At 34.5% G+C, this 13,625-nt stretch overlaps 1 pseudogene; it reads left to right on the top strand.

Moving 5' to 3' along the window:
- Positions 1–12,115, top strand: part of LOC109455138 (uncharacterized) — a 107,205-nt pseudogene extending 95,090 nt beyond the window's left edge.
- The last annotated feature ends 1,510 nt before the right edge of the window (positions 12,116–13,625 follow it).

Below are 13,625 nucleotides of genomic sequence, written 5' to 3'. Positions count from 1 at the left end.
TAAATTTGAAAAAATACATACCCAAAATACTAATCGGTCAGTCTTTCTTATATTGCACATTTTATCTACATCTAAAATACACAAATTGTAAAATTTTGAATTATTGATCATTGATATTATTAAAAAGATCTTGTATTATATGAACAATTGTTAGGTGACTTAATTGAAAAAAGTTCACTTTTTATAAAATATACATTTTTTCTTTCACTCATAACTTTTAAACAAAATTTCCATAATTTAAATAATAATTTATTTTTGCCATCTCTCCAGGTAATCATAATACCTTATTATCTGGAATGAAATTTGAAGGTCAACCATTTAAATAAAAACTAAATAGCAGCCTGCACATAGCCAAGTTGTTGCTGGAGATATCTGACATGCTATTACAAAGAAGTCTTATTGTTTGGATTATTCATCTCGATTATTTATCTCCGCCTATGGTTTACCTAACCTTAGCTAATTACTTAACTTAGCCCTTCAGTTTAGGAAACTCAATAACCATGGTCAGTCTGAGACAGACTCATATTAACTGTCCTTAAGAGACTGATGTGTTAAACAAGAAATTTTATGCATGATGTTTAGTCTGAAATGAATTTGTCACATGGGTGAAAATACTAATTTCATTCAGTGTGGAAATAACTCATAATCAGATTCTTTGGGGAGGAGATAATCAGAACAAAGTAAATTAAATAGAGCAGTCTTACCAATGACTTCACTTTGGACTGATCTAATCAAACTGGAAACACTCAAAATGCCCACATCTCTGTATGTGTCTCCAGGACACAAAGAGCCATACCATTAGCTGAAGCCCTAGTCTTTGTCCCCTTCCTTAGTGTTAGCTATCCTTCCCATCAGGACTTGGTTGAAAACTTTTGACTTTTAATTAATTTACTTTCCTTCTTCTATGGGTCCAAGGTGATCAACTCACTCCCACCCCTAACCTGTCCCCTTTTCTTCACTATATTTTCTTTAGTTATGTAAATTCGACAAGGATAGCCAATTCTCATAAAACTGGGATTCAGCCTCTTTGGGGTGACTTTGCTTGGGTATTCATGTATTATTTTTACAGTTCAACTTTTACAGTTCAACTTTTACAGTTCAACTTATATTCACACTTCCAATGTTTTGAGAGAAGTCTCAGGCTCCAAGTACTGACAAAAGAGGACGTGCACCGGAAATGTAACATTTCTCTGCAAGTGCTGGTTCTACAGAATACTTGTAAACGTATGATCTCTGAGAAGTGTTTGAAGGTCCTAGCTGACTCAATCCGTTGTCTCTACTTTCACATATACCTCCTTTACCCAAGAAATATTTTCACACTGAGAGGTATTTTGAACATTCTCAGAATTTTGGTTATGGATACACGCATGGGGACAAATGGTCAGAAACTATCTCCAAGGATGTCCATAAAGATTTGATACAAAACAAAACAGAATTTGTTCTAAAGTGTTCTGGCTTTCTCTTATGTTTTTCTCTGAGTATTATTTATGATAGAAGCGCAAGTCAGATGAAAATTAGTCTTCAGGAGGAATTCAAGCATGCTATATTTTTATACACTGAATTTATGACAACCTTTTAATAAGACCAAGTTCTTAAAAGCCAGGGTTGTTTTTATGTTACTTTTCTGTTCCATTATACCTAGTACATTTAATATGTGATTATAATTCTTTGAAAATGGCATCATTTTCTAAAATCAAAGAAACAGACATTGTGATATTTCATTAAAGGAAAAAAATATTAGGTTCATCATCTATTGGGCTATGAAGAAATAGTAACAATATTTCCATATTCTTTTATTTTCTTATGGAAGAATATTAGGGTAGCAGAGTTTAACACCTTGGCTTCTTGGCCTATCCATTTTGAGATTGTTTCCTATACTGTCAGTGTTTTGTTTCCAAGTTATTTTACTGCAGCAGGCAGGACATCTAACTGAATACATTGCTTCACTGAAACAGCCTGGACTTTAATTCTGCAGCAGTCCTGTTACATTACCATCTTTCAGGAGGCCTGTCACTAAGCCATGGCAGAAGGAAAGAGGAGCAGGAAAGGAACATTGATGAAGGCAGTTGCATTCTAGTGATTTCCCAAGAGAAGACAAACACCGATCTGCTGAAGGACTGTGGCTGCCAGCAGGTAAAATCAGGACACAGCCTTTATTTCCAGCATATTAGGAATGTTTCAGTTCTGCCTTCCTCAGCTCGATGGAGAACATGCTGACAGACCCTGACCTTTCATCAGTGGAATTGGGGAATCTGAAGGTTATTTTAGGACGACCTAGCAACAGAGTCATAAGCATTACAGTTTCTGAGAATTAAGTATGTGGCCTCCTCATTTAGGGAATGTGGTAATCTCTTCAAGGGGAAAAAAAAAATAATGCAAAAATAATGTAGGTTACAATATTTGTTACTTGTTTTATTTATTTTTTTATTTTTTTCCCTGTTAAGTGGAGATGATTACTCTTACTGCAGAAGAAATGTGTTCCTATCTTGCTGGTGTTCATTGACCCATTTCTTAGAGTAGGTAAGAAATGGATAAATGTCTAATCTCAAGATGCAAACTGGTGCTTTCCGATTTGTGCATATTGGCGATTGAGTCTTATTATGCTACAGCTGGCTTCTTGTCCTGCCACTCACCTATGAGTGCCCTCCCCTCCACTTAAACTGAAATTGTTCCCTGCATCCACCCAGTGCTTCTCACACCTTCCTGATTTCACCCATACTGTTCTTCTGCCTTGAACATTCTCATCCATCTTTGCTTGCTATGCTGAACCACATGTCAATTTCTGTAGGCAGCCTTCTTTAAATGCTGTAATCTGAGAAGGTTAGATGTCTCTCCTTTGCTCTAACATTAGGTTGTTTTGGTTTTAGCACCTTTTACTTTAAGAAGACTAGTTGTTTATTCCACATGAAGTAAAAATGACTTAATTGCTTTTTTGTTTTTTGTTTTTTGTCTCCAATGCATAGCATACCTGCTGAATTACAGTAGTTTTTATTAATTATTTGAATAAATGCATTAATGATGGTTTTGTATTTAATATTTCTTAGAGGAAATGATATTTATAACTTGTCCTCTTAACATAAAGTGGATTCATTTCACAACTTTAATGGTGATTTTTTTCTACACAAGAAGAGTTCTTAAAGACCTACATATTTTTATGTCCATATAAACAATATGCCCTCTAAGTTTTAGAGAGATTTATGTCTACTACTATTTAAATCTTCAACTACATAAAAATATTTAAACAAAGATGAAGTTGTATACTGTTTATTTATTCATGGATTCTACCACCTTTTCACTGTGTCTCACTGCCTTTATGTCATCTGTTACATTTTTACAAGAATGCATTCTGAAATCCCTTGCATCTTTTATCTAATTATCTCTATTGGCAAAAGCCCAACCTTTTTTAAATTCAACATTGCTAACTCAATCCCATCTAATTAATTGGCCAATAGATCCATCATTTTATCTAGAAGTTTACTTTATCTCTATCTCTATCTCTATCTATCTCAAATCTCCTGTTGTCTTTACTTCTCTCTTTTTGTCCCTCCTGGCTGAATGATTCTGAGCATGGTAACACTCTACCCCATCGCTAGAAGTATTTCTACACTCTATATCTTCTCTTGCTATTAACTAATTTATTTTCTCTCTTTTAGAGCAAGAATTCCACCGAAGTTGTCTCTGCTTACAAATCCAATTCTGTTCTATATGTTATAGGAGATAATATCAGTTGTTGAAGGCAAATGATCTAAAGGTACAGTTGGATACTTAAAAGCAAGTAAGTTTTCATATAGCAAATTTAGGTAACGAGAAATGAGGTTGACCTAAGGCAAATGAAAAAACAGGTACTGAGGATCTATTTCAAATTGAATAGCACATATGTTTGCAGTTGCAACAGTATGCACAGTTTTGTGGTATATTTTAGTCATACTTGTCAATTGTGTAGGTTTGGAGAAGTTGAATGTTTAGATTGATCCAGGATTGCAGATATAAAAGGACAGAGGATGGAAGAACTTGAGAAAGCTCCCAAAAGAGTAATTATTAAAATAAACCAGCAACTCATAGTTAGGTAAGGACTATATGAAACCGGGAGGAATACTTTTAAACCAGAAGAAAATAGAAGCATAGTAAGAGGTGGTTAGGATGAGATCAAAGAGTGGCTGAAGCTAAAACATGGGAGGTGTAGAGCAGACATGACAGGAAATTGTCATCACAGAAGAGGAACTTAGGTTGTGACATCAAACAACCCTACACAAAACAATGCTTACTTGTGGCCACGACGCTTGTTCTAATAATTGGTGGTTAAAATGTGTAGCCTTTAATAATCCTTCCAATTACGATATATTCTCTTTTAGAACTGTATTCTCTGCAGGGGATAAAGAGGTGTTTGAGCTAAGAAGTTATGTCAGAAAAGGTGTTTGTGGACTTGAGAAAACTTGTACTATTCCCAGACTGACCTTTTCTTGGAGAGTTCTTGTTCATAAGCTATGAAAGAAAACACCCGTGTTTGCAGTTTTCCATGACAGGAAGATTGTTCTAGGTATCACTCAAACCCAAAGGTACCTACTCTTTCTGTTATGTCTTCTATGATAATGCCTAATATGTCATTAGTTTATTATTATTATTATTATTATTATTATTATTATTATTTCTGAAAAGGGGCCACACATGTAAACTAAGAACATAAAACCAACTCCAGGCAAGGCCAGGACAACTTGACCTTCATTATCACATTTGTCATTTTCCATGTCTTTCTCTCTATCTCGCTCTCTCTTCTCATTTTTATGTCCACACATTAATGTCTATCCAAGCTCCTACTCCATTCTAAAGATTTCCCAATTTCTCCTCCTTCTTCTGATTGCATTTTTCTTTGAATTGTTTATTTCCACTATTCATTTTGCTCTTTAACTCTGTATTTTTTATAGAGCTATTGAACTTTATAATTTATGTGTCTGCTTTTCTCAGTAGTGTGCTTTATTATTCATGGAGACAAAGAACTCTTATTTATTTGTGTAGCACCTATAAGGGAAGGAGATGAATAAATTCTTTTAGAATTGAATTGACTCAAGAGGTGTTGTCAGTAAATTGGGGGGTGGGAGATGTACAGGGAAATAAAGCTGTATCTTTGGAGACTACCCTGGTCACCACCCTTTCATCATCTCCTGTATTAATCCAGCAGTTTTGTAGATTATTTATCTGCACGGGTGTTCTGTGAAGACAATAGGGAGGAATTCATTATGCTTTCAAGGCAGCGCATGGTACTAAAGTGGTTACAGGTCACCGATTTTTCCATTATTCTTGGGAGCTCTTAATTGCACATACTATTAGTATTGTTTCTTTTCAGGCAATAGAAAAATGAGTATTCATAAATGCTGAGCATATCAGTCCACAAACGTGCAAATTGTATATGCTGCTTAATGTAGTGTTGCTGATGTAGCCCAGCTGGGTGTATGACATATATATTCCTTACTCACTAACGAGGCTGGGAGAAACCTGTGAGTATGTGTTTCTGAGTCCTGCTTACTGCCCTTACTTCATGAATAGGGTCATGGCCTGGATGAGGTTTCTTTCTTCAATACAAAAGCCTAGTTTTCCAACACAAAAAGGCAAAAAGTGACATCCTTACATATTTTTACAACAATTTTTACCAAATTTAAAATTTCTGTAGTCTTTTCTTGGGGGGTGAGTAAAAGTAATTTAGAAGATTTGAAATCTGTTAATATGCATTCATGAGCAACTGGTTTATAATTACTGATATTCCTATTAAACTGAGTCTCTTATGGATATTCACAAAATAACAACTTAATTGTAAAATCCACCAGGAATACTGTTAACATTAAACAGCCAAGATAACACTATTTTAAGAAAGATGTTTTTACTCACATCATAATTATCACCAATCTCACTAAATATATGATCATATGCATTTATAATAACATTGATATTTTCCTAAGAAACTAAAGGCAGGGGAATATAAAATCATAATAAATATTTTAAACATATTTCCTAAAATCTAAGTGATCTGTTATGAAACCTGTGCCTACAATAGCTTTATCCATCCATCTAATACTAAGTATGTGCTTCCTTGTTGACTGACCACAAGCTCTTGTGATAAATCTTAGAGATAAATTACTGGAATGTCTGAAGGGTAAGCTCATTGTCCAATAAAATGGAAAAGGGTTCATATAAAACATAAGATAAGTATGATTTAATATCATTTATTTTCTCCCGAGAACTATGTGATTTCAATTTAAAAATTAAGTATTTCAGGTGGGAAAATGAGAATGCTCCTGTGGCTTCTAAAAAATGGTTTTTTTCTTTAGCACACCCTTCCTTATGTTTGAAAGAAAAGAGATTTGTCTGCTTTTAGTTACAAAGTGGCCTCTCTGCCATTTCTTTTAAATAGCATTGTCTCCAGTTTTCAACCCAAAAACTGGAATTGCTAGAAAGTATTATTGTGATGAAAATAATTGGTTTTTCTTAGCAACAAACTCACTGAATCAATGCATTGTTTATGAATGAGGGGTCATAGCTCCTTTATGGAGATAAATTTACTTAACGAGTGGAGAAAATGGGTGTTTTGATCTTCAGATAATATAGTACACCATTGACAATAGCTCGTGAAACAATTTCAATGACGGAGCTCCATGCAATTTTGTCGAAAGGATTTTAATTTACAGCAAGCATAGACCTAAATCATAATTTGATAATACACATGATGTGGTATTGCAAATATTTATGGATGTTTCATCATTTTTCTCTATTTTAAATAAATGTAAGTATGTAATAAATTATTTCTACTCTGCATTGATCTTTATGGTTAAAATTAAAGGGAAGTTTTGAACAAAACTAAAATTTTAAGAGTAGGATGTTCCAAGGGATGTATCAATTGTCATTTCAACAACAGTTTTGAGTTGATCAACTTTATTTCAACCAAATGGCTCCAACCCAACAATATCCAGAGCACTGTGACTCGAGCCTTATAAATATTAATAACAGTGCCATCTCACCCAGTGCTAAGTATCTTATATTGAGACATGAGAACAAATGGGAAGCCTTTAATTCACCCGTAAGAAAGTTAGCTGGAAGACTACCTAGGGAGAGTGTATGAAATAGTACAAGTACAGGGGGACACCGGGAGCCCGTGTATTCAATCACGTTGCAACTTCTAATGCGGCCTCAAGGAAATCACTCTCCTCTTTGGGTCTCAGTTTTCTTATTTTTATATATGTGGGTTATTAGATTACCTCTGATCTTTCTTTTGACTTTTGTATCGCGTAATTAAAGAGATCAAAATGTGGAATTCACTGACTATAACATTATGTATTATATACATGATTTCCTACCTCTAGACTACAGTCAATAATACATCATTCAAAGTATTGTCCCTAATGATAGACTTTGAGCCAACCAAAGAATACAGAAATTATACTACTTTGATTTCACTTAACTGCTTTAAACACATATGGCAATTTACAGTTTCTTGGGTAATCGCTCTTCTTCACCTTCTAAAAATTTTCAGTTTAGACATGACACATGTTAAAGGGGAAGTTGGATTAATTTTTATATTGAAATATTTTCAAACAGATTTTACTGGAAAAAATTAATGTTTAATAGTCTGCCACTCTTATCTATGCGTCATCTACCAAAACAGATCTCAGGAGCAGTGCAGTTGCTGAATTGCAGCTGTGGTTTCAATAAGGCATTTCAGCCAGAAAGGGCAGCTGTCATATATTAGGTTGGTAAGCAAGAAGGAACTAATAGGAAAATAAGTTTTAACTTTTATTTTCCTAGTGGGTCATTAGCAATTTTTTTGAGCCTCATTCTAGTTAATAGAAGGGCCATGATAGATAAGAATGTTTTCATTTATAATCTAATTGTCTTAATTCTTTTCTGTAATATCTATAACAGTTTTTAAGAAAAAATAGTTTAGATACTACAGTACATATTCCTTCATAGAGATTTGACCTTATGAAGATTTTATATGTAATTGAAGATACACTGGCATGTGTTTAAAGGCAATGGCCCAGTAAGAAGTATAGTTTAGGTCCCCATATTTGTTTTTTCCATATAAAGATATTTATCTTCTCCAGGTCTGTCATAAGAATGTGGCTGAACTACAAAATTATATATTAATAATAACTATATTTAAAGGCCTACTAAGTATCAGACTCTGAACTAAGTCCATAATTAGAATAGCCAGAATCATATATACATATTGAAATAGGATTAGATTATTCTTTCTCAGTAGAGATCTCTTTGATACATTTTTTATTTCTGAGATAGTATCTCTGTGTTTTCCAAATGTCCTACAATCAGAATTTTCCCCCAAGACTCACTTTCAATACGCAAAAAATAATAGTGTTTTATACCAGTTAACCGGTCCATTAACTATTGATATTTTCTGATCTATATTCATTTCTCTGGGAATTTAGAATTGCGACTAAGGAATTTTATTTTCAATTTGTGCTTTCCTTTTAAAGAGAGATTTAAAAGACTGGACTGTCACCATGTGAATTGCAAAAGAGAAAAGCCAGTGCATGCAGTCAGAGAAGAATGAAGCAGAGGCTGAGAGAGGAGCAGAAATGAAAGATGGCAGGCGTCGCCTGTCCTCCGGTTTCATATACTCTGCCTGTATTCCCATAATAAACTAGATTATCATTTGCTTAACCTAACTTCAATGGGTTTCTCTGACTCATAAACAATCTTGTTAATAAATGAAGCTTCTGACTAAAAATTAATAATGGTTATTTTGGATTTGATATAGTTACTTACAGAATCTAAACACAGGAGCAGATTGTGTATTCCAATCTCATTTACCCCATTAACAGGCCAATCAACCAAGGTAGGTCTTAAAAGAGATCTAACAGGCAAAGCCTCAACCACAGTAGGAGATTTTCACAGGTCTCAGAGATTGATAGATAAAGCAGTTAAGAAGGAGTAAAATAATAGAAAAGTTGTACCAAAAAAAAAAAATAGATAAAATGATTTTATAAAGCCTTAAAATGTTTATGAGGCAATATATGAGTTGAACAGTAACAATTTAAAATTTTATTTTACATGTCTATGTATGAATAGAATGATAGACAGACGAATATATCGATCTTGTACGTGAAAAACAGGATGTACATTCTCTTCTGGCTTACGTGATAGCCACAAAAGATTTTCAAGCAGCATATCTTAAATGGATCTCTTTAATCACACAATAGAAAAGTCAAAAGAAAGATCAGAGGTAATCTAATAACCCACATATATAAAAATAAGAAAACTGAGACCCAAAGAGGAGAGTGATTTCCCGAGGCCACATTAGCAGTTGCAACATGGTCCAACACATGCACTTCCGGTGTCCACCTGTACTTTTATTACTTCATACACCCTTCCTAGGTAGTCGTCCAGCTAACTTTCTTACAGGTGAATAAAGGCTTCTCATTTGTTCTCTTATCTCAATATAAGATACTTAGCACTGGGTGAGATGGCAGTGTTATTAATATTTATAAGGCTCGAGTCACAGTGCTCTGGATATTGTTGGGTTGGAGCCATTTGGTTGAAATAAAGTTGATCAATTCAAAACTGTTGTTGAAATGACAATTGGTACATCCCTTGGAACATCCTACTCTTAAAATTTAGTTTTGTTCAAAACTTCCTCTTAATTTTATCCATAGCAATAAACACAGAGTAGAAATAATTTATTACATACTTACATTTGTTTAAAATAGACAAAAATGATGAAACATCCATAAATATTTGCATATTGCATGTTTATTATCAAATTATGATTTAGACCGATGCTTGCTATAATTCAAAATCAACAAAATTGTATGGAGCTCTGTCATTGAAATTGTTTCACGAGCTATTGTCAATGGTGTACTATATTATCTGAAAATCAAAACATCCATTTTGATCCATTTTATACAAATTTCATCTCTGATTATAATTCAATAAAATTATAATGACCAATAAAACAATAACCGAATCTGTCTCAATATACTTAGAAGTTAAGAACACACATTTCGTGTGCCCTGAAAGTCACAAATCTGTACTGACTATTTTGTGGTAGATGTTCTGCACTGCTGTTTAACAGAATTTCTAGCTGTATCTCTCCCACATGTGGGGTATAGTGTCAGGTGCAGTAGACTTGTTACTTTTAACCAGCATTGTTTGCATTCCATTTAAATGCTTTTCATACTAATTATGGTATTTCTGTCCTAGACACAGTCACAATTACAGATTAAAAGCCCAATATACAAATAAATGACACAATAATAAAAGATCTGATTTATTTTGGAGGAAAAGAAGCTAGCAAGTATCAAATTGCAGCATATCACCTTGAAGTAATACTTACAGTTCTTGTGAAATCTCTTAAGTATGTTTATTTTCACACCCTTCAGGAAATTGTGCAGAATAGAAATAAGTGCATAAGGAATAAAAATGACACCTACGTTTAATAGGAGCTTCTCTGCTAGAGCTGCCCTCTTAACACAAGAAGATAGATGAGGCACTGGGGCCTAACTTTATTATTTTCTAATCAATATTTTCAGTTAGTAAAATGGAATTGAGGACTAAAATGCAACTCTTACGTTGAAGTATTTCTCATCTTAAATCCTCTCTTGCCCTGTTAATTGAAAAATCAAAATAATCTACTAACTTTTTTTTCTCTTTTTTTAAAAGCTTAAAAAAATACCATGTATTATGATCTTTTGATCAATAATTTTAAAATCATCTAAGCGGCAGTTCGGTTAGGCGCAGATTGGAAACCCGAGTGTTTTGGGGAGGCTGTGGCGGGACCTCTACAGAGAAGCAAGAGGTTGGCAGCTTCAAGCTGAGCGGCAGCGGCAGCTACCAGCTACAGTCCCGAGCGACAGCGGCGACAAGTGGGAATCCCATCCTGCTTCCAGCAGTGGAAATACTCATGGGTCTGGGAAATCTGCATATACCCCTGCGAGGTCTCGCTCCAAGGAAGATTCCTGGCGCTCCAGATCAAAATCCAGGTCCAGATCTGAACGTAGGTCTAGGTCCAGAAGAAGTTCTTGAAGACATAACACAAGGTCAAGATCTCGGTCTCGCTCCCACAGACGATCCTGTAGCAGGTCTTACAGCAGAGGTTAAAGAAGACGCCACAGCCATAGTCATTCTCCCATGTCTACTCGCAGGGGTCATGTTGGGAACAGGGCAAATCCTGATCCAAATTGTTGTCTTGGAGTATTTGGATTGAGCTTGTACACTACAGAAAGAGATCTAAGAGAAGTGTTCTCTAAATATGGCCCCATTGTTGATGTCTCGATTGTATGTGATCAGCCGTCTAGACATTCAAGAGGATTTGCCTTTGTATATTTTGAAAATGTAGAAGACGCCAAGGAAGCAAAAGAGCGAGCCAATGGGATGGAGCTTGATGGACTAGAATCAGAGTAGATTTCTCTGCAGCAAAAAGACTGCGTACCCCAACATCAGGAATATACCTGCCTAGGGCAGCTCAGGCCGTGGTGATTACTACGACAGGATACGACCGAGGCTATGATCATCGGGGCTACTACAGCAGATCATACAGAGCAGGAGGTGGGGAAGAAGCAGGTTAGAGAACTGCACCAGACAGGGGTTAGATTTACAGAAGGCCCTCACCTTCTCCTTCCTATAGTCGTGGAGGATAGAGATCACCTTCCAGATCTCCATCATACTCACCTCGTCGCTGTTCAAGCACGAACTTGACTTTCTGAAACCTGCCCTAGAGTTGGGACATTGTTTATGGACAATATTTTTTATTGTCTCCTGTTTAAAAAGTGAACAGTGCCTAGTGAAGTTAGGTGATGTTTACACCTTTTATGATGACTACTTTTGGTGGAGTTGAAATGCTGTTCTCATTATGCATTTGCGTCATTTGGTGCTTTGTTCAAAGTTAAGTGGTTTCAGAAAAGTATGTTTTGCATGTCTTTTTTTTTTTACAGTCTAAATTTTGACTGCTGAGAAGTTTATATTGTACAAAACTTCATTTCTAAGGGTTTTCTACTGAATCCAGGGTATTCTGTACATCGAAGTCAGTGTGTAAAGTGCTACCAGATGGCAAAAAGCAACAATAAAGTTTGATTTTTACTTTTCTTTCTAAAAAAAAAAAAAAAATCATCTAAGCAACATAATATTGAATTGGGTGTTATTCTGAAATCAATACTACCTGATGTAGATGAATACTGTAAAACAAATTCTCTTTTGTGTGTGTGTGTGTGTGTGTGTGTGTGTGTGTGTGTGTGGGGGTGGGTGAAGCCTTGGCAACATTGTTTCAGCTTTCAGTAAAGGAAAAAACTAATAGGGGTGAATTGTGATTAACTAGTTACTATCCATTTTGTGGAAGGGGTTTCCTCACTGTTTTAGGTCAATGCAAATTTGTAACTCCAATGGAAACACACACACAAGTGGGCTTTTTCAAAATCTGTGATTGAGTCATTCATGGATTTCAGATTAGGGCCCTTGTTAGAGTCTCATGTCAATAAGACGTGCTTCTCTTGTCTTAATAATTGACTCAAAAATAATAAACAGTTGTTACTAGTTTTACCACTAATTATTAATAGTTAAGGTTTCCCAAGGAGACCATTCAAATGATCATATCTAACATAAAAAGAGTTATTTTGTGAACTTGAGTACGGGTATGTCTTTCAAATTGTGGAGAGAAAATTCCATTTCAAATAAGAGGTCATAGTGAGGGGAACTATAGAAATGATGATAGCAAGAAAAAAAAAAATTAGTTAAATCAGAAATCTTGAACTCTAACTGAATCCAGTCAACCTATTGCATCCCTTATCTACAGTGGCAAATCTCATATATAATATGAGTTTAGCAAATGTTTGCTGATAAAATCAAAGATATCAAGTATTGAAATGTCAATTTGGGAAAACAATCACTCTTTTAATGGTATGTCTTTTTTTGAGACCAATGTGAAGAATTAGAGAATTTAACCAATTTATTTTGTGTGGATGTGTGCATAATATTTTCTAGTGTACAGAAATGTATTTTTATCCATTTGCCTTTTTTTAGGAATGCATCATATTGCCTATAAAATTATTCTTTGGAACTCAAAGCAATTATAAAATGTATTTATGTACAATGAGTTACTATTATAGAATATAAATTTTCTGTTTTGAAATTAGTGGTGGTGGAAAACAGTAGCCATGGTCGCAATTTTAAAGTTATTCTGTATTCAGTATATCCTTTATTATCTGAGTCAGTGTTTTAATTGATACAACAAAATTGCTTAATCATGACTTTTAACTGAAATTTAAGTATTTACATATCTAGTCTTTGGGTTATTATTGAAACTGGTATCAGGACTGATATCTTATTAAGAATTACTTCTGAATGGATAAAAATCATAATTTTGGAAAAAAAAAGTAAAGATAGAAATTCATTAGTGATCTTTCAATTGGTAAGATAATTAAATGTAATAAAATGTTTATTATTGTACATAATATCCAGAATGCACAGGAGGATTTAGTGAAATCTGACCTAACAGTAATAAAATATGGGTGAACAAAGCAGGGCATTATTTAGAAAATGAACATGTTTATTCCCTTGGTAAAAAATATGGCATTTGTCATATTTCTGTCTCAAAAGACAATATCAGATTCAGCATACGAATTAAGGAA

This window comes from Rhinolophus sinicus, chromosome 7 (assembly GCF_057876585.1).
Source record: "Rhinolophus sinicus isolate RSI-liver-muscle chromosome 7, RSI-T2T, whole genome shotgun sequence".
Taxonomy (NCBI): domain Eukaryota; kingdom Metazoa; phylum Chordata; class Mammalia; order Chiroptera; family Rhinolophidae; genus Rhinolophus; species Rhinolophus sinicus.
The sequence above is the reverse complement of the archived record's forward strand: the minus strand, read 5'-3'. Positions and strand labels throughout refer to the sequence as shown.